Source organism: Larus michahellis, chromosome 4, assembly GCF_964199755.1.
Source record: "Larus michahellis chromosome 4, bLarMic1.1, whole genome shotgun sequence".
Taxonomy (NCBI): Eukaryota; Metazoa; Chordata; class Aves; order Charadriiformes; family Laridae; genus Larus; species Larus michahellis.
The window spans coordinates 74,347,447-74,372,718 of record NC_133899.1 but is presented as its reverse complement, the minus strand read 5'-3'; the positions used below and the strand labels follow the sequence as shown (position 1 = coordinate 74,372,718).

Below are 25,272 nucleotides of genomic sequence, written 5' to 3'. Positions count from 1 at the left end.
CTATCAATGCAGACAGAAGCCTCTTGGCAGAGTTGCCTTTCATTCCCATATTCCCAGTTTCCCATAGCATGAGGCATCACAGCATGCTGCCGTGGAGTCCTACAGACACTGCTATGATACCTGATACGAGTTACATTTTAAAAAAGAAAACCACCCCCCTCCTCTTACAGCAGATGTGCCCTCTGGAAGGAGAAAGGAGATGCCTCACTTTCATCTCAGAGTTCAGAGGGAATGGTTTATAGCAGTCAATCCTATCAAGGTCCTATTCATTGACACACCAGGGACAGCAACAATTTTGAGGTAGGCTGTGCAGCCATGAAATAGCCAGGCTCCGAAAAGAACTTTGCCCGGTGACATTTGGAAAGCAAGATAAAAGACTTTCCTGCATCCCTAAAGTAAATGCTTAAAGCCAACACACAACCGGCAGGCCAGCTGAGTTAAGCAGGTGTGACTACACAAGGCAAAGCCGCATGAGGAACAAAGCAGCACCTGCTGCTGGAACCCCGGGTGCGGAACACGAACTCAAGCTGTTTGCAACCTCTGGTGTCTCAGGTCCAAGCAAGCACTTTCACTCGGAGAGGTGAGATGCATTCAGTGATCAGAGTGGGACAGTGGATGCTGGGATCTCATGTTTACACCTCAGTATCACTGGCATGGTATACAAGCCTGCATTACCCATCCATCCACAGTGCTCATCATCTCATTTTGACTGCTAAAAAGACTTCAGGGATGCTACCTGCGCTGTGCAGAAATATTACAGAAAGATATCCTGGTCAATACTTACGTTACTTCTTCAACCACTATACTGGAGCATTCGCTGTCTCCTTCAGTTCCCATCCAAGGTGGAAACTGTCCTTTAACAGAAAGGAAACTGGCACAGAGACTAAGCTGTGCTACTGAATTCTCAGAGGGAATCTGCAAGCAGAGCAGGCAGCTGAAACTGGACTTGAAGAGCTCTACGTTAGCTACCAGAATGTTCTCCTTTCAACAGGCGTACCAGCCAGCATGCACTCATGCAGCTTACTCACAAAGTCTGGTGGCTAAACAAAAGAACAAGCAAGTCAGAGCAGAAAGTCAAGGATGGTGTGGGTCAAGGTTAGAAGCAACTGCATCAACAGGGCTGCCAGTGCAGCATCTACTATGCATCCAGCATCCCACCAGGGTTGACTTGCTCCCCAGGGAACCTTGCTCAAGCAGGTACAACTGCAGACTCCTGCCTTCTCAAGGGTGCAGTAGCCAAATGTTATAGCACAGAAAAGACCTTTGACATCACTAATCTACAACCTCACCCTCCACTGACAGCTAGTTTTAACAGATGCAAGTGCAGGTGGCTTCCATGGGTTCAACAGGGATTCAGCTTTCCCAGGGCACTGTAAAGAATCAGAAGGGAATGGACATTGACTCAAGAGGAATAGAGAGCAGGCTTAAGTGTGTGGAAGCAATCCTGCTTTTGATGTGAGAGCCAAAAAGTTCAAAAAGCAGCCTAGGCTGTATCTTTGCAGAAACACAAAGTCTAGGACTCCTTTACAGTGCTCAGCTCAGCATGTATCAGATTGTGCGTACAGTCACTGTTCCCAGGGACACCTCTTGACAATTACTCTTAAGAAAACATTCACAATCACTACAGATGATTTATCATGAATGCTAACAGATATAAACCAGCATGTCTTTGCTCTCCACAGCTTTTTAAGGTTTTTTTTGTGATTAAAACAGTCACTTCTGCACAATACTAAATCAAAACGAAACAAGGGCCAAGCTAACCATCTCATACAATGCCGAGTTCCCCATCACACCAGCACCAAGTGCTTTGTACTTGGTTACAGAGAAAGGAATTTAAAGAACTGAGAAATCTTGATCAGGAAGAACAGTGGTAATGCAAGGTACAACTATGGTCTTGATCAATATTCCTAATACATAAAATATGCATCTCAGGGCATGTCTGCAGCACTGGAAGCAGTCTTCCGGCTAAGCAATTGTTTTTTCCTTCGACTCAGCTTCACTTCTAACTGCTTTTGATTAAAACAATTACTTTCACTCAATATTAAATTTCTGACAGGTGTTATTCTCTACATGTGCTACAAGCTGGCTCTATCCTTCCAGGCAAAACACAACAGCTCACTAGAAGCAACCTTTCTTATTTTTACAAGTCATACATAATTTATGCATCTGCAATATTGACAAAGGCTAGAAATACAGATTTTGTCCAGTTCTCTTTCCTATAACCTTTAAAGTGTTGCTTCCTCGTGCTATTGCCATTAGCTTTTAAGAGAATCAGTTACCGGAGCACAATTACTTCCCTTATGCCCAACCCCATAATCCAAGATGTACACAATGTTAACATTCAACACCATTTAACTGTACAAGTGTCCTGTGCTCTCTTAAGCACTTACCGGGGTTTTTTTGTTCATTGAGTCATCAAGTTTTCCTCAAAGCAAAGCCTTGCACATGCATAGATTTGCTCCTGCCCTTCTAGTCTTGCAGGTAGATTCCATGCAGGATACACACAACTGACATATTCAGCTCTCCCAACCAGCACAAGACAGGTAAATAATTGTCTGAAAGCCAGAGATGGCTTTGCAAGCAATTGGTATTCCATCATTTTAAAGACTGAAATATCAAAATCACCTGAGTGCATTTTACTGAGTTATTGTCAGAAGAGAATTATTGACAAAATAATCACAGGCAAATTACATAGACATTCACAGACAGCTGGTAGGAGTAGGGATGCATTTTCTTCCCTGTATTTCTTTTAGACAGAAATTAAAAGTTGAGGGAATGAGGATTTTCAGTAATTTTCGTTTGGTATCCAAATAGCACTGAATTAGCTAGCTCTCTTACACTGCTGAGAAAATTCCAGCCTCTCATTTTAAGAATATACCTAGGAACAGACTCAGGAACACTCCAGCACTGAGACACCCCCTCCTTTCACCTGCCACTGCCTATGACTAGGTGCCACACATGTATGATGTGTTTGCTTCTGGAACTCTGAATGAGTAGGGAAGTTTAATCTTCTTTGCCCAAGCAATAATTTTCTTTCCTCGTTTTATTTAAATAAGTTTTTCTTTCTGAAGCTGTTCTCGGGAACAAAATATTTTGTCCAATTCTCATCTTGGCCATTGGATGAATAACCAGAATACACACTCAAAAGTGCATAGTCTTCCATTGTCCTCCCACCACAAGGTGTGCAGGTGGCCAGAAAAGAAGAGTTTGCAATGCTGAGCTTCCAGTACGAGCTTCTGGGCATGGGGATGGAAGGTATGTATCTTGGGATTTGTAAATCAAATCTTTTTGTAGTAGTAAGTGAACTGACAAAGTATAAATAGAGAAAGAGATCATTATCACAGATTACAGATAACAAATCCTCATTGGGGAAAACAGAGTGTGTGTAGGAGAAACTCACTATGACTGGTGGTTTTGCAGATGATGCACAAGATGCAACTGGAAGTAGCTTTTGATCTCCCACAACAATATCAGCCCGCCCTTCAGTGATGCCACTGCAAGACACAAAACAACAGATTCATGAGTAAAACAAGCAGGTGGTGATCAGGAGTCACTTCAGGAACAGACTTTTTCAATCCAGGATTAAAGCTCCCTGCTTCACAACCGCCTTCCCCTCCCCTCTGCAATTCCCCACACACTCTTCAACCTCAATTAAGTTTGTTACTAAAATGAAACTCAGGTCACCAGATAAAGATTGACTTACAGGAAAAATATCTTCTTGCACATTTCCAATACAGAATTAAAAACCATTTAAAAGACATAACTTTTATTTTCATTGAATCCACGGATAAACTAATAAAGTGAGAGGGAACATGGGCAATGGCAAGAGACTAAGGCAAGCTGGGCATGCAGAGGAGAATCCAGGTAAAGAGCACCTACAGAAAAGCACCTTGTAATTTAAGGTCCACCAGCATCCCAAGAAACAAGCTTTGTTGCTCCCAGGGAACAATGCACAGAAAGCATTCAGAAGAGAGCACAAGCTTATGTTTCCTACACAGGGAGATGGTCATGGCAAGGGAGAGTAAAACTGATAAATATTTCTAATCATTCAAGTTTCTGAGACTGACAAATGCCAACAAAGCAAGCTCAGCTGGTGGAAGCAGTTTATGTAAATAACCACAGATGAAAAGCATCTTCTACTAGGAGTGGTAAAATTGCACAGCAATGCTGCACAGGGAAAAGTAAGGTTAGAACTATACTCAAATGCATAGGAACATTCGAATGCCTAATCAACCAACAGTTTACTTCTACCTACAGAAGCAGTGGTAAGGTCTGTACTGCAGACAAACCTTTTCAAAAAACCCAGCCCCTTCCTTTACCATTGCTGCTTTATCATCACAATGGATAAAGAATTACATCACTGGTTTGCGCCACAAGATTTTTTGCTAGCATATACATATCCTTAGCATTAAGTTTGGAACCGCAAAAAGATTTTACTTAAGCGCAATGCAATTAGCCCCGCTAATTTTAACCCCACTTAGGGTTAAAAAGCCATCCCCTACAAAAGGGCTACGACATCCTTACTGACCACAGATAACCAAGACTGCAGTTTATCTACCCGTTTAAAATACATTAGGTCTGTAGATCAACCGTGACTCGTTTGCCACAGTGTAACTCCTAGGTTTTGTTGTTTGTTTGGGGGTTTTGTTGGTTGTTTTTTGGGTTGGTTTTTTTTTTTTGAAATCTTGCTATTTCAGGTGCTTAAAGCCACTAATTTCCAGATGGTCTAGAAATCCAGCACAAGAGAAAGCAGGCTATATCCCTGTTACATGCAGAAGTGTTGCTGTCTGACATTTCACTAGCACATAAATCAAGCAGGGTCCAAAGGAGAATCAGCAATGCATTCCCTAAACATAGCTTTGTTTTGGTTTTTCTAAAACAAAGAACTAAGGAAGTAGATATCAAGTGTTTCTTGAGAAGAGAGAGCTGCCTGATGATTTTTAGATTTGGAGTTTTTTCCTAAACTTGACAAATACCAGAAGCAACATCACCTTTTAAGGCAAAAGGCAGCTGAAAGCAAAATCCTTCTGTTAAGCCAGAGTGACTCATAACAGCAAAGATTCTTCCTAGAAAAACAAATTCAGTCATGAAGCAAGAACAAGCTAGAAGCCCTTGTAATAACAATGCAAACGAATCCTTCTTTCCCCATAACTTTTGTGGACTGGTGTTGGCTGGTTCAGCAGGTGCTCTTGGCTACTGTGAAAAAGAAAAGCTAGATAGCCTGCTGCCCTGACCCAGTCTTACCATTCACTTCCATTCCTAGAGAGTACAGTACAGTAAACACAGGCACAGATGTACAGGAACACATTTCATGCCTTATCTTTTCCATAGGAATGCAGGAGGAAGTATGTATCTAAAGCTGTATCAACACTGCAGTCACGGGTGCATTCAACACAGTTGACAACCAGCTCATAAGGCAGAGAAGATACAGAAGCATGCACACAACACGGCCTCCCAGTAAGCCTCTGTAGTCATGTATAACCCAGTACCACCACATTTTTACCATGCCTGTTAAACAATGCTAACAAAACCGAGGTCATGTACAGCTATTCAGACTGCAAACCTGCCTCCTGAAATAGAGGTTGGCACTGCTATCAGAAGTGATAGCATTAAACTAATGACAGGATGTGATCTCAGTAGGCTACATCTAAATCTACTCTTCAAATCTAGCAGACAACCAAAACCCTCCTCTTTGATTAGCATAGTCATTGCACAGATTTGCCTTGACCTGTCCAACACATGAGCCCAGGCAACTACAGTTTCAGCAAAGAAGGTGCTGGCACCACCAGCAGCGAGACCAGGGCTCCATTTCCCTCTCCACAAATGACCTGCTGTACAACCTCAGGCAAAACATTTTGGCTGCTTGTGTCCCACTTTCATTCTCAGGTTGATTTTTTTTTTTCCCTTTGTCTCCTCTTTTGATCAGGGACCATCTTTTACAAGATGTTTATGTCTATTTATCATGTGTTGCTGAGCACAACAGGGCCTCTAAGCATTAACTTGAATAACAACAGGAATGTCAACTGCAGTGTAATTCTAATTAGTGCTACAAGGCTCCCCTCAAACCCAGCTACACCAGACATCCTGCTCCAGAGACCAGAGGCATGTGTTTAATATTTCTGTCCTGGATTGTGCCAAATGCTTCCTAGATCTCTGGCATGCACCACACAACCTGGAGTCCATCTAAAGAGTCTACGACAAGTCCAAACCATTTAGGATATTTTTTTCAGGCTAATATTACAGGTTCTTAAGGGCAAAAACTGCAGCTTAGCAAGAGAAAGTGAATTGAGTCCTAACACCTAAATACAAACTGTCTGATTATAGACATGTCACAGACAGCTCAGCTTTCCAGGAACTTGGACACCCTGAGCTAGACAAGGGTCCTGCTCTCCGATTATCTTGCTTTGAAACACCCGTACTTGCTCTCCCCACTCTTGCATTCTTCCCTTGGCACTGCTGTCCAGTCAGAGATCAAGGTGACTTTCTGCTGTGACCCAGGACACCAGTGTATGAGCTTGACGGGATTTTGTTAAGTGTTCGCATCTTCTGTTTCTACTCGCAAAGGCATCTGTGCTCAGCCCTTTGCACTGAAAGCTGCAAGATCTGTGATCCTCCTCTGGCTGTTCCAAGTCTCAGCCTGACCTGTGAGAAAGTTCGCTCTTCTGCAGATGAGCTTTCACTTTTATCACTTTTATTCACAAATACATAACAGTTCTTACATACCCCAGGCACTGTAAATGGAATCAGTAACACGAATAACCCATCCTTTGAGCAGGATGAGACTGTCCTAGTGCAGCCTGAGAAGGCAGTTACTCCTCAGAGCAGGTAAACCTACAAGGGAGGCTGAAACGTAGCAGACTCCTGAAAGCCTCTCTGCATCAGCCAGTGCTTTCCATCACTGTCATTTAACTCTTCCTTTATACGTCTTCCTTTATAGCCAGTGTAACTAGATCCAAAGGAAATCTGTGTTATATTGTTGGAAATCTGTGTTATATTGTTAAATAAGTTACTTTGAAAGCAGAAATTGTTGGGGAGTTTCAATAATCATGTGAAGTCCAGAGTCTTGTGTTAGAAAATTTATTTAGGTTTCCAGACATCACCACTCTTACCTAGGTTTGCACAAGTGGGATTACAGAGCTCTGTGAGCACCCGGCACTGGACATACAACCAGAGATAACGGCACCAACTCAAACAGTCACTTGTGGCATAAAGCCACCATAACGGCACGCCAGCCTCCACGGAAACAAGCAGAGGTTCCTTCTCCGTGGGACATGCCACATCTCACCAGAGGGTACAGAGGCAGCTCCCACGTCACCCCTCTGTACCTGCCAGAAGGGAGAGGCTGCCTGAGGCTGACCGTTCGTTCATAATTCAGACATCACTATGACCTGCACTACTAATTTAATAGTTTCAATATTCAAAATTAAAATCAAAGTGATTAGAAGTCAATAATATGAAACCTTGATTAAGGTCAGCAGTTTTAAACTTGGTTTCCATGTTTAGCTGTTATGCCTGAAAAAGGGCTGATTCTCCCTGTTTAGTAACTATGAAAACATATAGATGTTTAGATTAAAAAAAACCCATGCACTAAAGTTCAGCATGCAAATTTGTTAACGATACATCACCATTCATTTAACTAAGCAGTTATGCAATAAATGATACGTTTATACAAGTTCAGATTTTTTTGCAATTTTTAGATGAATGAATGATGGATTTCCTTTTCACTAAAGTTGGGGTGGGGGGGTTGTTTGTTTCTTCTTTTGTTTTGTGTGGGTTTTTGTTTAACTTTTACTTTATGTCAAGCTGTCCTTGGAGGAAAACTGAAACACAATTAAAATCTGCAGAAACAGCCTTTATTTACTACCTAAATTGCCCCAAACTTGATGGCTCACCAAGAAAAGAAAGTAGGTTTAACAAAGTTTACATTTAAAATTTTTTTTAAAATAGTATTGTCTATAGTGAAAGAAAATAAGGAAGTATGACTGGTTCTACCAGAATAAAGAGAATACCTCACCGTCCTTCATTTAGACTTTCTTCAATCCCTCCCCGACACAAGCTATATAGCATTCTCAGCTTCCGATCAGTCTCACAACTTCACAAGCTACCCGTCGTGGAATTGATATTGCTGTAAAACGTAAGTGACAAATATTCTCCCTACACCTGCAGAAGAGGCTATTGCTCTCACAGGTTATCCTGGCACGGCAGTGAACTCTTTTTCCAGACAATTAAACCATTGATTTCCTGTGGTTCAAGCACTTTCATTTTCCTTTAAAGCCCCAGCCAAACCTCCACTGGTAAATACTTTTTAATTTAAGTGCTATTAAATGGTTAGGGAAAGTTTAAATCTTCACCTGATTTGTCATTATTTTGAATTCACCATTGAAGAGGTTTCTTTTCAGAGAATACGCTTAACCTCACATATATACACACACCCAAATATAGACATAGCACTGTTTAAATGCATTGAGTCCAATACTTGCCCAGTGATTCTTAAAACTGCTCCAGGGCTTTCAGAAACATAAGGTGTTTTTAAAACATGACAGGTACTTATCTCCCAAAATACACTGTCAGTTAACATAGCCAACTCTCTCACACTGTAAGCCTTTAAGTAGAGATTGTAGGTATTTTCTAAAGGAGTTACTCCAGTTCCCAGCGAGCTGATACATCTCTTATAGTACCATGATATCACATACATTTGTCCCTCTGTCATCCTTATTAGCCCAAGAAGGACTATCTTTCCCATGCTGCATTGGGCATGCACCTGAAATACCATGAGGAAGGCAACACCAGCAACAGCGGGACCCTGCCCACTCTCCAAGCTCTCTCTGAGCAAGGGTAATGCAGCGCTGCTTGAGCTAACTAATGGTTTACTAGCTAGGTCTGGGGTCACAACACACTCTTTCAGAGGCCCGCCTAATATTGTGGCATGACATTGAGTCACACCAACACTTCAAGCTGCCCTGAGATCATCCACAACACTTGACATCGTGCAAGACAGAAGTGACTTTCCCAAGGAGTCTGCCGCACAGCTGGGAGATGAACCCAGTACCCTCACGCTCCCAGTGAGCACCCAGTTCCATGGGGAGCAACAGCCAGGTAGATGCCATTCCACAAGCATGCCCTAAGCAAACATTCAGAAGCAGTCATGGAGAAGCATGGTAGACGGGAAGAAAAACCAGTGTAGGCAAAGAAAGTTTTGTTACCAACAACAGTTTACACGCGATTTAATTTCCTACCCCAATCAATCAAATGAAGCACTTAAGGACACAGCACTGAAAGTTTTCTAGTGCTGTAATTTCTGCAAGGTACTCAAATCCTTTTTTTCTTTTAAAGCTTAGCTTTTCCTGTTAAGCTAGTGACTTAAAATGACTGTTATCTTAGTTTTGTTGCTGTGGATACACCAAGACACACGTTTTGCTTCCAGTAAATCTCCAAAGCAGTAAACTACATCATAGCATTTTTACCACGGTATTTCCAGAGGGAAGACACATCTATCCTATCATTGCCCTTTGTGGTAACTTCACAGAGTTAAAACAACACTTTCCCAATTTTGAGGCAAGTCTAGATCTTTTGCTATCCTAAACCAACCATCCAAAACACAGAAACCAAGTAAGTTTTCCAACTCAGGTTGTAGCAATTCCCTCTGCTCTGATCCTCCATCTGGCCACAGGCCCTTGTGCTGGCAAAGCAACGTAGCATCGGGTGTGAGCACGTCAGCCAGCTATTATAAAAGAACACTCTCTTGCTGGGCCAGAATTGCTGCAGCTATGTCAGGCACTTTGTGGTAAATGAAGAGCTGCTGTGCAGTAATTTAAGAGCACTGGTGTTTGGCAACAGTGTGAGCACTGGATGTGACCTAGTCAGTGGGGAAAATAAAGCACAACTCAGACCTATCTGGGCCAGGACATCAGCGCTCGCATTGTCGAGAGTTCTTCACTTTGACATGTGCTGCTCTGAGCAACTTTCTGAGAGTCTTATGACTGATTTTCCCACAGACTCACAGGCCCATGTCCCCTTTTGTCTGGGGCACTCTAATTCAGTTTGCTTCCAGCCAAACCCCTTTAGACACGCACTTATTCCCCCCTCTTGTCATAAGCATGCCGAGGACTTCACAACCTGCTGCCCTACCCTTGACTCCTGCAAAAATTCAGATGCCTTGGGTAACACTTTCAAGCACATAGTCCCAGTGACAAGATGAGAGGCTCATTACAGCATAACTGTGCAGAATGCATAGCAATTTTATTTGTGATCTATACAGGAGTCAAATTATCACCTTTCAGGCAGCATCAGTAGCAGTTTCCAATGCACACTTATTTGCAAAGTTTAGAAAGCATCTAAACCAGTACTGATACTAGATATCTATACCAAAGATACTAAACAACTATACACATTGCTAGTACCTCAAACACCTTCCCTCTGAAGAAGGATTTAAGAAACTCCTTTAATGGGATTGTTAGCACCACTAGGCCTTGGGAAAACCAAATGCATCTCACAAAGGATCAACATTGCTTTCTGTAGGTGCTTTAAGTCCTTCTGTAGAAATGAAGGTTGGCTTAAAACCACTGCAGATACTCTGGAATATTTTACACTCAACTCAGGAGTCCCCAAATGGATCCAGCATCAACACTTTTAAATTATTTAGAAGTTTTCAAAAGTTTTGTGATGAGTCAGTTACAGTAGTACCACATCGCACCACATTAGTTAAAGCAACTTGACAGCAAATGCAGTTCTTTACTTCCTCTCCAGATCCCTGTTATACAGGCAAAACAGTTACAATGGGACTCGAGTCTTCACGTCTCTGCCCCTCAGTTCTCACACACAATAGAGAGAACACTTCAACTAATTGGTCCATCTTGAGAACAAAATCTGCCCCTTGCTAGCAGAAATCATCTCTCACAATACCTATTTACTATGTCTAGCTCAGGAAATTTCTGGTTTTGTTTGGGACAGACTGAGCAGTACAGCATACTAATAATTATCTACTTATACTTAAAAAAATGGAGGAAACCAGCCAAAAAGATACATACATTACAAATATTAAAATATGGGAAAAACTAAATGCTAAGCTCCTTACAAGTCTATGACAAGACAGAGAGCCCGTCTTGGAGATTCACAAATTCATAGAAGACAAAAAGCATCCATCCCCAGGAAAATTCAAATTTAAATCATTGCACTTGGATTCTGTCTTGTGGTTTGCTACAATCACACAAGAGCTGGTCAAGTAGATTAAGTGCTACAGCTGGAAATTAAACTTGCAGTGATAACAGCTGTTCACTGGCCACTGGTATTCCAACAGCATTATAGCTAACTATATTTAACAAGCATATTTCTTGTTAAAACCACACCAGGCCCGCAAGTCAGTAAGAATCATAATGTCTGTCTTTACCTCTCCCCAGCAGTTTCTGCCATCTCCCTTTGTTCTTCTGTGTCATCTTCAGCCTGGCATAGCCTAAAACCGCTCTCTAGTTTATACTTCATAATGCATGTTGCTATTCAATCTGTACAGCTAGTGCTGTACTCTTGCAAACACAATGCTTGGCTGATGCCCATCCATTACAACTAGCATGCACTATTCTAAAGATGACAAAAAGCCTCCCAATCCAGAACCCAAAAGCAAGCAGGCACCTTACGGAAATGCCTGTTCATACAGCGCTGTAAGTATCACTAATGCACTGGGGTTTTCTGAATCCCATGAGTTAGCTGGCTCCTGCCCTGAGCAGATGGCCAACCAAAGCACATACTTAATTTTCAACTATGAGAAATGCTGCTGTTGCTACCTACAGTGAGACTATACTTAAGAAATATGCTGTGGCTGTATCAAAACTTCCTATCACTTAAGATATAAGTAAACTCCTGCTATGAAGATAACATTCTCTCACTTCTGGTCTGTTTTAACATTAGGCAGTCCATGGGAGGATAAGGCAGAGGGATGATACTTCACAGCTGGATGGGAAGAAGAGCCGAAAGTCAGCCGCAGGAAGTCAAGCAAAGTCTGGAAATTGCTGGAAGAAAGTAATTCCTCATTATGGACAGGCTGTGAAGTATAAACTGATAAAAGTTGCTCGTGTTCTACAGAGCAGGAGAGAAACAAGAAACAACATTAAGAGGCTTAAGAAATACAAGTTGTTTCTTGTACCTGGTCCATGTTTTCTGTGATACGCCAATGCCATAATATTTCCAACACAAAGCCAGGTACATAATTTCATCTCGTCAATACAAACCCAGACGGCAGTTCCACACTATCTCCTTTCTATACCTTAATCTCTCAACGTAGGTGACTCGTATCAACCATTACTCGTTCCCACTTTGATTAAGACACCTAACAATTATATGACAGTTCTGATACAAGAAACTGGTGCTATTTCTTCACCACACACACATACACATAGCGGTGTCCTCCCTGCAATCCTCCACCTCGAGGGAAATCCAACCACTGGGGGAGACTAGGCAGAACAGTGTGGGAAAAGAGGAGGATGAGACTCAAACAACTTGGAAGCCATCCTTCTTCCCAGCAAAGACAGATTACTCTGAATCTTCAACTGTGCCAGTCCAGCACATTAAAAAAGCTACCAGGGACCTCAGGCTTCCCCTCAGCCCTTCTCTCAGCCCTGCCATGTGCTCAGCAGGACACAGGTTCTCAGGTGGCGTGAAATGCACGAAACTCCTCCCAGTTCCATGAAGCAATGCCACTTTATACTGACTAGTGATGTGGCTCAACAAATCCAAGGAACTCACGCACTCATTAGGTATCCTAAGCAGCAGGATATTACAGTAAATTATGACAGCTGCTGTGTGTAGCTTTTCAAAACTCTTTTCTACACCTTTAAATACAGCTAGCATTGAAGATGTCCTTTACTAGGAAAAAAACAAATGTATACATCAGTGCCATGTACAGATTCCAGCATTCTATAACAGTGTTACTTGCCAGCATTTACAAAGCAGCGATGCCAAAGTGTAAAGGTTTTGCTAACACCAATCCACATGTACTGCTTTCAGTAAAAGTAAACTCAAAAACACTCTTCTCTCCTCTCCTCATCATCTCCAAAGTAAAGCCTGACATCCTCCCTCCCTCCTCCATGAACCACCCAGTTCTCCTTCTTGCCTTTAAAATGTTGCATTTCTCGCACTGTTTAAATGCACAGAAATAAAGACATAGCATGAATTTATGAGGAAACAAACAAACAAAAAGTTTTCCTACACCTTCTGAAATCTCTCAAATTCTACATATTTAAAGATATTCTCTCATGCCCCTCTACACTAATACCCCTTTACAGTCCTCAAAATGTCATTCCACCTCTCTACGTCTTCCTGTCTCTCCCACACCCTTGCTGCTGTACTTACCATGAAATACTCTGCACAAGGGAAGAGACAGGACAGGATAGCTTGGGCTATTTCAGCTCCTGTAAATTTGTGCAATGTGTACTGTCCCTGCCTCACAGACATCACAGTTTAAACAGATGAGGCTGGGAGAAAAGAAAAACAATTTACCTCATTTATAGGTTTTTCAGGAGACTAAGAATCTTGCTCATGATCACACAAAGAAGTTTATGGCAGAAGTAAGAACTGAACTCATACATGTCCATTCATTAGTATAACTCCAACATCTTTCCTTTCAAGAGCAGTGGATCCTGTAATTTCTTCCCATGAGAGGTCAGGAAGGACTTTGGCTGCAGACAGACATTTTTCTCTCATTCTCCCCAACCTGAGAAGTGTTTTCCTGGACTTCGTGACTCCAATGCACAGGTAAATGTCACACGCATAAACAGTTACAGCTCTATCTGCAACAAATGAGCTATGTCCTGTTCATACTGATGGTAACAGTTCTCTGGAGTACTGTTCCCTCACAAAAACCCCGCAGTGCAGTCCCAGACTCATTTGCCTGACTCTTTGCCTTGTGATTTAATGGATTTGAGTGTATATCAAAACATGGAATATTAGGCACATATAAGAAAGAGGACTAGGAAAAATAATTTTTGTAGACCCACTCCTCTTGGAAACCCCTTCAATTGTGTCTGCAAGATAAAATAAACTAACAGTCTACAGGTCCTGGGGAGAAGAAAAAAAGCATCTAACTGGGAAGGGAGGGTGGGCAAGTGGGAAGAGAACACAGCAAAACAAGCTGAGAAAGCCCTGCATTTATTGCCTCATGGAAGCTACCTGAAGGGAGCTCAGGGCTGATACCTTTTTGAGTAGAAGATTCAAGCAAGCAAGAAGGGGAGACTGAAGCCCATTGCCACTCTGCTGCAATGCTGATGGAACGCAGGAGGAGGCTGGTCTCACCAGCTCAGTACAGCTCTTCCCATCTTGTGTTCTCATGGCACAAAAACAACCCCACAAGACTAGTGCAATGGTTCACGCCTCCACACCCTAATCCTCACTGTGTCAGCAGAAAGCCCGTGCCATAAAGCTATGGTTGCAAGGTGGCATGCTACAACGAAGAGGAAGTGATTCTAATTACAGCTCTGATCCCTTCACTCCTGCACCTGCAAGAAAGTCACGTTTAAGGAATCATGCCTTTGCCATGGTACGTAAAAGCCACCCCGCTTTGTATTCTGAACTAGCCAGGCAGTGTAGTACATTCTCCATCTCCATACTCAGGAGCCTCTCAGCAACTCTAGCTGGCCATAATTACATATAAACTTCTACAGAAAACATGACAGGCACTTTTGAAATGGGAATGAAGTAAGCAAATTATCAAACTTGAGGAAAATTTCCATAACCTCCAAGTTAGCACCTACTGCACGATGTAAAAATCATAATGTGCTTTTTCAGAGTCTTTCCCTTTTTTACAGGCTTTGTAAGAGTAACAGTCCACACACACACATCCCCTGAGTCACCAACTGGAGGCACTTCACATGCCTCAGTTCTACCCTCACATCAACAACTCCAATTTAAAAGCCAGAGCAGGCACAGAGAGAGAACATAAAAAACAAATTCATCAAGTTCCTCTCATCTCTCACTTGCTAAATGGAACTATATTTACATTGGTCAATAGCATCTGTCAGGGAATGAATACAAAAGCAAGCATTGTTTTGGCCAATTTATGGAGTAACAAGGATATTTTTTGAACAAACTCTTCCCTCGCCCTATTAGTTGCACCCATCTAACCACTGTGCCAGTAAAAGCACACACACAAGTCTCGTCTCTTCTCTTTAATAAGGAGAGTCACAGGAATGAAACAAAAGGGTTGCAGTGGGTGCAAGACCATCCCTTTCAGAAAAGCATCAATATCTTTAAATAAAGATACTAGCTTAATAAAAGCAAATACACTGCAGTACTTCCCGTCAGATAAGAAATAAGCAATGTTTAATCAAGGTAGCCATTTTGCACTGATGGAACTAGTCCAAGTACAAAAACATAACATTTTACTGAAAAAGCTTTCCAGTTCATTGCCACCAGGGTTATCATCCCAGAATAAGAACACCCGATACTGGTATAGTTTGTACTCCAACAACAGAAAGTTAGAGTAATACATTTGTACTACTTTAACAGGCATAGTAAATGTTATAATCTGTTCAGTAAAGTATTCGCACTCCCCTTCACTCACAGATGTACACACCATCGCAGATTGTGGGATAGTCCCATTGTCAGGCAAGGGAATGCTAAACAGCATGGATGTGAAGAGCTGGATTCCACAAAAGGAGTGGGCATTGGAGAAGAGAAGAAAGCATGCTTCACCCTCTGCTTCCCATTTTCTTTTTAAGGAGCACGCAACTTTTGTGGATCTTGCTACTGGGCACATTTTGTAAGGCAGAAAATAATTCCATTATAGATTTATCCCTCTCTTCTGCTAACACTTCCTTTGTAAGATCAGCAAGTAAGGTTTTGGTAAGGTCAAAATTGGCTTTTCACCCTCTAGAGACCCAACTGGTCTTTTCAAGCAGCTTAATAGCTTTTATCTCCTGAAAACATTTCAGTTGTGTGGGTGGGTCCTCTGATTCCCCTTGCATTATAAATATATCTGCAAGCCCTGCAGACAGTACAAGGCACACAATATACAGCACAGACACCAAGTGATATTTTCATGTTGAATACACATAGATTACAGGAGCACACGCCAAGGATAACATCTGTCCTCTAACGCCTACCAAAGCTAAGGAGCCTTTGGACGAGCTCACAAGGGGGTCAGGCTGATTCTGTGACAATATCCATGCAGCTACAGCTTTACCCCCCCCTTTAGGTGTATGACAGCACATTTTCCATGCCTGTTACACTAGCAGTCAGCACATTCTTCTAAGCAGAGCTAGGCCTGCTTACAAGTACCAGAGAGGTACAACTGAACAAAACTTTCACCTCAGAAGCAGCAAAGTTCTGGAGGTCCAGCAATTAAAGACATTCACTGGACAACGGGACAACTCTCTTCTGTGTGTGGGGTGCAATATGTTCCAACGAGACCAGCTTCTAACACAGACCAGTCCTCAGTCTACAATACTTCAGTTATTTCATATTCAGTGAAGAAAGCAGGCACAACAGTGTGGAAATGTGAACTGACAGTGTGCATATTCATGTGTATACTTGCACATACAAATTATAATTGCTTCTTTATTACAGGTACTACATAGAAGATCAGTATTATGAAAGAACATGACTCCTTCACACAAGACACCATACCTGTCCACCTTTAACATGCATGGGTTAGTTTATACATACCTCAGCCACAAGCTATGATTTTTGTACATCTTAGTCTTTACTGCATGTTTTGTCACCTGTGAGACATAGGTTCTCATCATTATAAAGACCAGAAAATACAGGTATATTGATACAGTCACATTGGCTCAAGGTTCAGCCTCAGAATAGACCACCCATTCTGATTACTTACACTGCCTTCGATGCTGGTTTGCAACACCAGTACAAACTCAATCATCAAAACAACCAGTCTGAAGCAGGTACTCCAACAAGCTCAGTTGTACCTGGGTACAGCTAAGAGCATACAGACACAGTCAGGAAAGCCTGGGTGTGAGGCAGTTCCATGGTCACTTTAATTGACATGTAGGATGCTGCTGCAAGGCAATCTGGCCCACGCTCCCCTCTGCCTACCTGCTCTTTACCCCTCTCCTCTCTCATGCTAACACTAGCATTCAGAATCAGCTGTGAAGCTGGTAATTCTGGGGGGGGAAAAGAAAAATCTGGCATACGGAAAACAGTGAGAAAAACACAGCCACAGGCAGGAGGAAGTCAGGACCACCTCCTTCTGCAGTACTCTAGATGTACATTGCAAAAGCATTTTAAGTTCATTACAAAAAGCAACGCCTGGAGCTATAATCCAAGCACATTTTCAAGTGTCACACAATAACACCTAGATAGAGTATATATGAAACTTCAAATAAGGCTCTTATGCCTGGGTTAACATACCTACACCTTACATAATAAAGAAAAATAATCACAACCCCTAATATATAAAGGTTACAATCCAAGCATGCAAACATAAGATTATAGAAGTATTCACTGAGGACAAACTTACTATGTGAACTATAAATCAAAGCATTACTTCAGATTCAAAGTTGGTGCCAGACTGTGTTTAGCTTTTGTATTGCCACCACTTGAGATTTCAAAAAAATTCATGAGTGCACTCAAACTCTGTCTTGAGGAATTTGCCAAACAGTTTTCAACAGATTAACAAAAATTTGAGAAGCAGGTCAAGCTTTTCACCTGCCAGCCCTACCAGCGTCCCTTTAAATCAACATCAATAACTATTAGGCAGTAGCAACTGTAAATTAATGGCCTAATCGTGTTTAATTCCTGACATTTATGATAACAACATGATCTTGATGGACTCATTTAACATTAATAGTGCCATTGGTCCTTAATTCAGCTTAGAAATTTTCCTTTGCAACTCAATATTACACATACTAATTGATAGTTACAATCTTGAAATATTACTGACTTTTCCTACACTAAATCTTACAATTTAACCATTAGAAAATGGGACTTTCTGGCAGGTAAAAAGGGAATAATATGAAAATTTTGTTTCACCTAAGCCTTAAAATATTATGCAAAATAAGCAAAAGAACACAACACTGACATGAAATGGGAGAATAATGTGTGTCTTCAGGTATTCCAGGAAACAAGGAAGCCCTTAGAAGGCTCCGAATAACATATTCAACCTGGGTTCAAATCTTGTGATCTTCACTTCCACTAATAATTTAATTATTATACGTGGTGCACAGAGACCACTGTGTGCCTTACATGTTCCTACACAAGCTGCCAGAAGGAAGATTGAAATCTGTACCCATACACGGAAATTATACTCTCTGTGACCTCTTTGCTGTCTAACTCCCTCTGGTGCTGCAAAGCTAAGTACCCCACCAACCCAGCCCCTTTGCAAATCACACCATTAACTCCTTCGTTCCATTCATCACATTTTATTCATGTATTGTGGATAAATTGTGTCTCCTTTTCCACAGCTTTTCTCTGCTTAAAATGTACATTGCCTTGGGGAAGGGACTGGCCCTTCTACATAAGGCAGTTCAGACCTGCAATAGCAATGACAAGAACCTAAAAGCCATTAGAAAAATGAATGACAAGTCTAACCCATAGTTATGAGCTGCACATGGCTAATGGAGCACATTGCTGGGGATCACAAGTGGTCCCAGAAGGGCTAATTTATAATCCAAAACATTAATATCTGCAGAGCAAGCACAGCACAATCATGACCTATGTGGTGCCCAAACAGTCCTGCTGGTAGGAGCCCGCTCTTCATTGGCTACTCAGGCTGATTCCTGCATCTCATGTCTTAGGCTGAAAATGACTTACTCTTAAGGGAAGGTCGCATACTGTTAAACTTAACACATCAAATCCATTCCATGCCAAAAGAAACTCTTCCTACAAGAGCAGCTGAGGGCATGCAACACCTCGCAGGTAGATCTGGATCTTGCTGCACTCTGTGCGTTAGCCATGTCTGACTGAGGCAGAAAATCAGTCTTTCTGCACTCTGCCCACCACTTCCATAACACAGGAACATCTCTCAGAAGAGAAGGTGAAAAGGTTAGATTTCGACACATTGGATCAAAGACTCTGATAATTGAAAGCAGCAAATTAAATTCATTTGGTACAATTTTATGCAGCTGGTGAATGAAATTTTCTTTCAAATGCAATCTGGATAGTAAGACTTAAAAATAAATTCTGCTGCTTTGTGTGCTGGTACAAGAGGAAGGGCCTGTTCTTCTTCCAAAGCCTCTCTCAATCCTCCTTTCTATTACTATGCATTGCTAATGCGAAAAGGCAGGTTCAGAATCACCAGTTAACATATGTAGAAAAAAGGAAAAATAATTTTTACTAAGCAGACATCACTTATGCAAAGGAGCAAACGAGAACTTTCTGATGGAGATTCTTCTGTCACCAGGTCCAACATCTCAGAGAGCTCAGAATTACAGAAAATTCCAAGCCACACCACTGGCACGGTAAGGGCAAGATTTTCTGATCTAAGCAAACAATTTTTTAAGAGACCTACAGAACTGGAGCAGTACAAGATACTTTTGCAGATTACATCCTGCTATTGCCGTTGTGTGAAGTGCTCTAAGTATATTGCAAGGAAATATCTGTCCCTGCCAAGGACCTTTTACTCAGTGTGGCTTTGATTTTCCCCTACACACCTTAATAGAGTCTGAAAAAATACAAATCAGCTTCTCCCAAGCTTATTTGGGTGTTGAGTATTTCAAGCTTTACATACCCCGAAACTTTAAATACAGCAAAACAAGTTGAGTGTTGTCATCTCACTTAACTTTGCTGACTGCAGAAAAATATCCTAGAAACTCGGTTCCTCACTCTGCTAATTCATCTTCCCCGTGTGGCCATACAACAGCACAACAGTGTGCCAGTGACAGGCACTGATGCACTGGCTTTTAATGTTGAGATCATATATCTTGTTGGAGTGAAGCCATGACAGAGGCGTTTGTTATTCCTTCTCCTGCAAGCTTGTACCAAAACACAAACAAACAAGGTTTTCACTGTAAGACCAATAAAAAGCAGTTAGCATTTTATTTATAAAAGCACTTTATTTCCTTAAAGCAATATGAAGTATTTTTACTTAATTCTTCTTTTTAGAATGCAAACCTAGTTTTAAAATTAAGATGATTTTTTAAAGGGAATTATGTAATTCTTCCATATTCTACTTAGGATATTCAAATAACCTTTCAAATACTCCAGAGAACAATGCCCAGCCCAAACTTCAGTGTATGAAGGTTCTTTTTAATGTTGCACACATAATACAGCTTTGACTTTTGAGGTTAACTCAAGCTGTATAAATATAGCACAGTGTCAAGTACTGCTTTCAGTAAGTACCAAAGAGTGAATGCTCCTATTTGCATTTTCCCCAAACATCAATACTTCACTTGAAAAATAGAGTTCAAAAATCAGGACAGTTTGTTTCTTTCCTGCTCTACAGCTACAAACAAGATGGAAAAGTCAGAAATCTACTTGTTCTAGAAGCCTAAATGTTGCAGGACCTCTCTTTTCTTTAAATTAGTGCCTAGCTGCGTCTTTTAGTGTCAAAATATTTTTGTAAATCAAGCTCCCAGTGGCTAGAAACAAGCACGTAGTAATGGTTATGTTTAAAAATTTAGTTAATGTTATATGCAGGACACATTATGATAAATCAACCTTCCTCCCCGCCCCCTTTTCTTAACCTTTGTTCAAAATATGAGAGGCGGGGGGGGAGTGGGGGGGTAGGGAAAATAGTTTAAAGTGAAACAAAAATTGAAGTACTCTATGGGTGTCACTTCAGTCTCCATTCGAGTGTATTCAAATCACCAGTAATCAGTTCAGCTATACCAAATGATGACAAAGCTAACTGGAAAAAAAAACACAAAACAAAACAAAAAAACAAAACAAAAAAAAACCAAAAAAAACCCCACACACACAATGCAAGATTTAAGGGGTTGCTGAAGTTTTCTATTTGCCAACACAGATCACAGTCACCATCAGGGATCTGTGTCTCTGGCTTGAATTGTTATTCTCGGCTCCACTCTACAGCCATATGTTTCACATTAAAACAGACAACCAAGGGTCCTTGAAGGATCGGGCACTTTTATCTTTGTAAAATTACACACTCATCCCAAGGTTGCATAACTAGGCACAAATGGACCTCTGCTTCCCTGTGATTTCCCCGCTGCTGTTAACATCAGACAGCATTCCCAAGCTGGACACCAGGAGATGAGGAAACAAATGCAACATCTCAAAACAATGGGGAGCAAGTGTCATCTCCAAGTCTCCAAGACTCGCAATACAGAAGACTGCGATAGGTGAACTGGCTCCCGCTCTGCAAGCAGTTTGGCTTTGTCAGGCACTAGTGATTTGGCAATCTGTTTGTTACCACAGACCTCCACTGGTTCAACAATCCTGTTGTTGACCTATTGAGAAACACTTAATGAGCACCACATGTTCCCCAAGTGTTCTGGGATGTAACCTAGCACAACAGAAAAACAAGAGAGCTACACAGACAGCTTAATAAATGGCAATACAAGCATTTTAGCTTTTATATGTGTCTTGCAGTAACACATGTAGTGACCCATGCTCTCTGCCAACTTCGGAGAGCCTCTGCCATGAATGTGACTGATAGCATTGCCAACAGTAAATCTATCACACCAGCTGGGATGAAATACATCTTTACGGATAATCCAGCTGCAGATCAGGGCTCTAAGATACACAGATCTCTCTCTGGTGTTGCAGGCCACAAGCAGAATTTCTGAGCATACTATGAACGTATATAACAGGCTAAGAGAGTTGGGGTTGTTCAGCCTGGAGAAGAGAAGGCTCCGGGAAGACCTTATGCAGCCTTCCAGTACCTGAAGGGGGCCTATAAGAAAGCTGGGGAGGGTCTGTTTGCAAGGGCATGTAGCGACAGGACAAGGGGCAATGGTTTCAACTAGAGCAGGGTAGGTTTAGATTAGACATTAGGATGAAGTTCTTTACAATGAGGGTGGTGAGACACTGGAACAGGTTGCCCAGAGAGGTGGTGGAGGCCCCATCCCTGGAGACATTCAAGGCCAGGCTTGATGAGGCTCTGAGCAACCTGATCTAGTTGAAGATGTCCCTGCTTACTGCAGGGGGATTGGACTAGATGACCTTTAAAGGTCCCTTCCAACCCAACACATTCTATGATTCTATGATATTATTCAGTCGCATTTAAAATCTTATCAACAACATGAAAACTGGTAGCATAAGAGGAAGGCTATCAGGCCCCATTTTCTAAATTTATTTAGAGAATTAAAAAAAAAAAGAAGACACTGATTTAAGAGTTTTCAAACCAAGCCCTAAAAATATTTTACGTGCAAAGAGACACCTTAGTTGACAGAGCAAGTTAGCAGCCGAGTTCAGTCTCCTCAGCCCCGCAAACCACCATTCTCACTGCTACAGCTGAGTTGTGCAAGAGATATACACAGCCATATGCGTTTTCAACATTACACAAAAAACCACCATAAAAATCAACGCTAGGTTATACTGTGGGAAGTGTCGTCCTGATGGCAGGCAGATGTCAAGTTATTGCTGCAGGTGGCCAAGAAAGACCCTGGACAGAGGGACGCTGCACTGGCAGGCAGATGAATGAGAATAGCGGCTCTCAACCAGCAAGATGAGCCTTTTGAGCAAGGTGCTGATGCAGTAGAGATGAGGTACTAGAGACAGTATGCAGTATCCCAGAGTTGTACTCCTAGCACCAGGAGATGAAGTCAAGGCATCTCTGCAGAATATCATCTCTGCAGTTCAAGGAAGTGGATTCCACCAAGGGTGGGGTGGGGAGGTGGGGGCTGGGAATCGGAGGAAAAAGAAAAAAGAAAGAAAAAGAAAAAATAAAGTAAAAACAAAAAAATCACCCTTTTTCACCAGAAAGGCTACAGGAAACATGGAAACCATTGGGCAGAAGGATCAGAACAGCTCTCTTCTATGTAACAGTGAGCTCCCAGAGAAAGTAATACCTTTGCACATGCACCAGAGCAGCCTGCTTACCTACATCTCAGGAACAGCAACAGCTACAAGCAACCTGACATTATGTAGAAATCAGCTGAGACTACTGAAATACCACATCATCCTTAAGATACAAATATCCATGCAAAATCAACAGATCTGACTGAACTGGCTCAACATTCCCATAGCCTCTTTTCCCTCCCTCCACTGACCTCCATTTACTGCCCCTTGCAATCAGACAGACATTTTTCCAGCCTGGTTCCTCACCATACTGTAGAACCATTGCTGGCCTTCACAGTTAAGGGGAACACAGCTCCCAAGACCTATCTGAGACAACACAAGTCTAAGTGGCACAGAGTCCTTCCAGTGCCAGGATTTAATCCCACCTTGCACAACAATTCAGGAACAAGTGCAGTGGTCCCACCATAGGCCCCTTCCTGGGCCTAATGCAAAGCTCAGCAGAGACAGGGGTCAATGCAAAGTTACAATTGGTTCAGGCACTTTTTTTTTTTTTTTTTCCAAAGCTGTCAAAATAAACTGTCACCAATTCTCAAAAAGTCCCAGTGTCAGAGACTAGAGATAAGAACCATTACGCAATAACGGAAGTGGAGAAATGAATACACTGCATTATCTCAGAGAAAAATAGACCAAGAACTTCAGAAGTAAAATAGGCTACAACATCACTAAATTCAGCCTCCAAAGGCCACTCCTTTAATCATCTAGTACATCCTCTAGACAAGGAATGCATTACTTTTTACTGCTAGCTGGCTGAGGGTAATTTCATTTTCTATAAGGAGCACCCATAAGACATGATGAAACAAACGTCAGGAACAAAATAAGTAGTGTATGGTACAAATTTCAGAGACAATTATTTCCCAGCGATTATTTCATCATTTGCAAGGTTTTATTGCATTGGCCCAATAGTCATTTTTTTTTTAATTACATAAACAGAGCCCTCCAAAATGCAAAAAGAAAAAAAATAATCACTGTGAAAAAGTAACCACCCAACTGGTTCTCAAAACAAAACTTAATTGACAGATTAGCTTTCTCAAGGAGATTTATCCACACACTGCTTCCATTTGACAATGAAGTCATTAGCATTTCCACTTAAAAACAAAAAGTCACACTGCAGTCTGTAAGTGGATATCCTTTACCCTATTTACTAAATTGGTAAATTTGCTAAAATTTCCTCCACGATCCTAAGTGACATCACCCACATACTCATTTACCAATGGACAAAAAAAAAAATAATTTGGCAATAAGAAACACCACAGACAGCTTCTGACATGAGATGCAGCTTCCTTAAAACAACGGACTAATACCCAGCTATTACACCAAAGCTCATTACACTCATTGCTTGGCATGCAGCACTTCTTGCATATTTATTCTAGCAGTCTCTTCCAAAGCTTACTGGAGCTAATGGGCTTCAAAATCAGGTTCTAAAACGCGGTCAGGTACAAAAATGAGCAGCCCAAATGCAAGTTATTCAAACTGAACACATTGTGGGAAAGTCGTCCATCAACTTTTTGTTCTGCCTAAAACTTAAGAGCTCTTTCCCTCTACCACTGAGCTATCATTGCAAGAGGACTGATTTCAGTTCTGAACCACAGAGGAACATTTCTAGAGTAATCTCAGTGTGCATGCTGGATTTCAAAGATAAATTAGTGCACTTTTTTTGCACTAGCTCTGCCATCCATCTCCACTGTAAGTTACTCAGTTAGCAAGCAAGAGAGATATAAATGCGAAGGTGAATCCCTCCCCTTGAAATACACATGTGTTTACAATCATGTTTCCATTGTCAGGAGAAAGTGAGGCTGTAATTGTGTGCAAGCTGTATGATGCTATAAATCAGTGTAAGTCTATTTTAACATTCAAGTAACCTCTCTTTTATAGAAACTTTGTTTAAAGAAGGAATTTTCTTCAGGAATCAGAGTAGAATCCCCTTTTTGCAACAGGACAGATACCAACTACAAAATCCACAAACCCTCTGTGTCTAAAACAATTATTCTGAGAACATCATACACCTGCACTATTGAGGGTCACATTTAAAACTGGGACCCATTTGCATTTACACAGTTAACAGTCAGCATGCAACTCTCCCAGCTGCAATAAATATACCTACAGAAACATGGACAGGAGGCAGAGACTCCAGACCTTGTTCAAGTCCTGAATGCTGAACAACAGGCTCTGAGGATTTGCAAATTTATTGAGGAGATTGAAGGCACACAGACACCTAAAGAGATTTTCAAAAGCACCTAAGCAAGTTAAAAGCCTCTGAAAATTTTACTAAGCACCTGTTCGCATCTTTAGAAACTTAAATACATTTGAAATCAAACCCCAAGAGCATACTGAAGGCAAATTCAATCTGGGGAA

General features: G+C 41.5%; 1 protein-coding gene across 11 annotated transcripts in view; it reads right to left on the bottom strand.

Moving 5' to 3' along the window:
• The window catches only part of TSPAN4 (tetraspanin 4), a 457,483-nt gene that overhangs the window by 379,006 nt on the left and 53,205 nt on the right, over positions 1 to 25,272 (bottom strand). For 7 of the 11 annotated variants that reach the window (XM_074585632.1, XM_074585638.1, XM_074585633.1 and 4 more), the window contains exon 2: positions 3,401 to 3,494. The exons of the other annotated variants lie outside the window; for them this stretch is intronic. The gene's annotated coding sequence lies outside the window, so the exon portion shown is untranslated. The remainder of the gene's footprint in view (positions 1 to 3,400; positions 3,495 to 25,272) is intronic. 11 annotated transcript variants of the gene reach the window in all.